Source organism: Saccopteryx leptura, chromosome 2 (assembly GCF_036850995.1).
Source record: "Saccopteryx leptura isolate mSacLep1 chromosome 2, mSacLep1_pri_phased_curated, whole genome shotgun sequence".
NCBI lineage: Eukaryota > Metazoa > Chordata > Mammalia > Chiroptera > Emballonuridae > Saccopteryx > Saccopteryx leptura.
Genome location: NC_089504.1, coordinates 347,081,256 through 347,083,663, shown reverse-complemented (window position 1 = coordinate 347,083,663; position 2,408 = coordinate 347,081,256). Strand labels below are relative to the sequence as shown.

Sequence of the window (2,408 nt, the reverse complement as noted above, 5' to 3'; positions counted from 1 at the left end):
GTTCATTCATTCATTCATGCAACATTTGTTTATGGAATACCAGGATGCCCCTGGTCCTGTCCTAGGTGCTGGGAGTAGCACTATATATAAATAAAGCCCCACCGACAGAGAGCTTATATGAATGTGGGCAAGTAGACAGTGAACATAATAAACGTGTAACATATATAGCATGTGAAATGATGATATATACTAAAGAGAAAAATAAAGCAAAGGAGAGGAAAGGAGGTGCAGCTTTGGATGGGGTACCTAGGAGAAGCTTCTTAGGTGAGGTGATATTTTGTTTTGGCCGAGGGGGCATGGGAGTAAGTTTCTTTTGGGGATGGTGAAGTGTTCAAAATTGATTGTGGTGATGGTCACACAGCTTTATGAATATACTAAAAAAACCCATTGAATTGTTTAAATGAATTATATCTCTTTAAAAATTATTGAATTTATTGGAGTGACATTGGTTAACAAAATAGAGGTTTTAGTTGTACAATTCTATAATACATCATCTGTGTATTGTATTGTGTGTTCAGAATTATATCTTAATAAAGGTGTTATTTTGCCTTTTGGCTCTGTGAGCAGCACTATGGCAGCAGGCAAAAACAATTGCCTTACAAAAGACAGCAAAAAGGGAGCCAAGAAAAAAGAGATGAACTCATTTTCTAAGGAAAATTGGTATAGTGTGAAAGCAGCAGCTATGGTCGATATAAACAACATTGGGAAAACATTGGTCATGAGAACTCAAGGAACCAAAATTTGATGGTGTCAAGGGTTTGTTTTTGTTAACAAAAAATTTAACAAAAAATTTTTTAACAAAAAAATTTTTTTTTAAACAGACAGAGAGAGAGTCAGAGAGAGGGATAGACAGGGACAGACAGACAGGAATGGAGAGATGAGAAGCATCAATCATTAGTCTTTTGTTGCGCATTGCGACACATAGTTGTTCACTGATTGCTTTCTCATATGTGCCTTGACCGTGGGCCTTGTAACCCCTTGCTCGAGCCAGAAACCTTGGGTCCAAGTTGGTGAGCTTTTGCTCAAACCAGATGAGCCCACGTTCAAGCTGGCACCTCGGGGTCTTAAACCTGGGTCCTCAGCATCCCAGTTCAATGCTCTATCCACTGCGCCACTGCCTGGTCAGGCAAGGGTTGTTTTTGAAGAGAGCCTAGCTGATCAGAACGATGAAGTTATCATCGTTGAAGTATACATTTAGAAAGTTCAAACTAACTACTGTGGATGTTCAGGGCAAAAACTGCTGGGCTAATTTCCATGGCATGGATCTTACCCTTGACAAAATGTGCTTCATGATCAAAAAAATGGCAGACCATAATTAAAACTCATGTTGATGTCAAGACAACCAGTGGTTATTTGCTTCATCTATTCTGTGTTGTTTTTACTAAAAAACACAACAGATTCAGAAGACCTTTTATTCTCAGCATCAACAGCTCCACCAAATCTGGAAGAAGTTGATAGAAATCATGACCTGAGAGGTGCAGACAAACAACTTGAAAAAAATGGTCAATAAGCCTGACCTGTGCGGGCGCAGTGGATAAACCTGGAATGCTGAAGTCACTGGTTCAAAACCCAGGGCTTACCCGGTCTAGGCACATACGAGAAGCAATTATGAGTTGATGTTTACCGCTCCTCCCCAACTTCTCTCTTCTCCCCTCAAAGTCAATAAATAGCCTGACCTGTGGTGGTGCAGTGGATAAGGCATCAACCTGGAATGCTGAGGATGCCGGTTCAAAACCCAGGCTTGCCTGGTCACGGCACATATAAGAAACAACTACTATGAGTTGATACTTCCTGCTTCCAACTCCCTTCTCTCTATCTCTCTCCTCTCTGTAAAATCAATAAATAAAATCTTTAAAGTCAATAAATAAAATCTTATAAAAGAAGAAACAAATAGTAAATTGACTCCAGATAGCACTGGAAAAGACATAGAAAAGGCCTGCCAATCTGTTTATCTGCTCCGTGATGTCTTTGTTAGAAAAGGCAAGATGCTGAAGAAGCCCAGGTTTGAACTGGGGAAACTCATGGTGAAGGTAGCAGTGCTGGAAAAACTACTGGTGACAAAGCTGAATGAGCTGATGGATGTGAGCTGCCAGTGTGAGACTCTGTTTAAAATTCAGACATTTAATGGTAAAAAATAAAAAACCCTGTTTGTGCCTGACCTGTGGTGGCGCAGTGGATAAAGCATCGACCTGGAAGGTTGAGGTCACCGGTTTGAACTCTGAGCTTACCTGGTCAAGACACATATGGGAGTTGATGCTTCCTGCTCCTCCCCATCCCCCCTTCTTTCTCTCCTTTCTAAAATAAATAAATAAAGTCTTTAAAAAAAAAACTACTAGTAAATCCTATTTGTGATAAAATAATAAAATGAAGCTGTTATTTTAAAACTCACTCTGGCTGCTGTACCAAAA

The 2,408-nt window shown here is 39.9% G+C and overlaps 1 pseudogene; it reads left to right on the top strand.

Annotated features, from left to right (window-relative positions):
* The first annotated feature begins 571 nt into the window (after window positions 1-571).
* LOC136392343 (small ribosomal subunit protein eS1-like) lies at window positions 572-2,110 on the top strand (annotated as a pseudogene).
* Window positions 2,111-2,408: the final 298 nt, after the last annotated feature.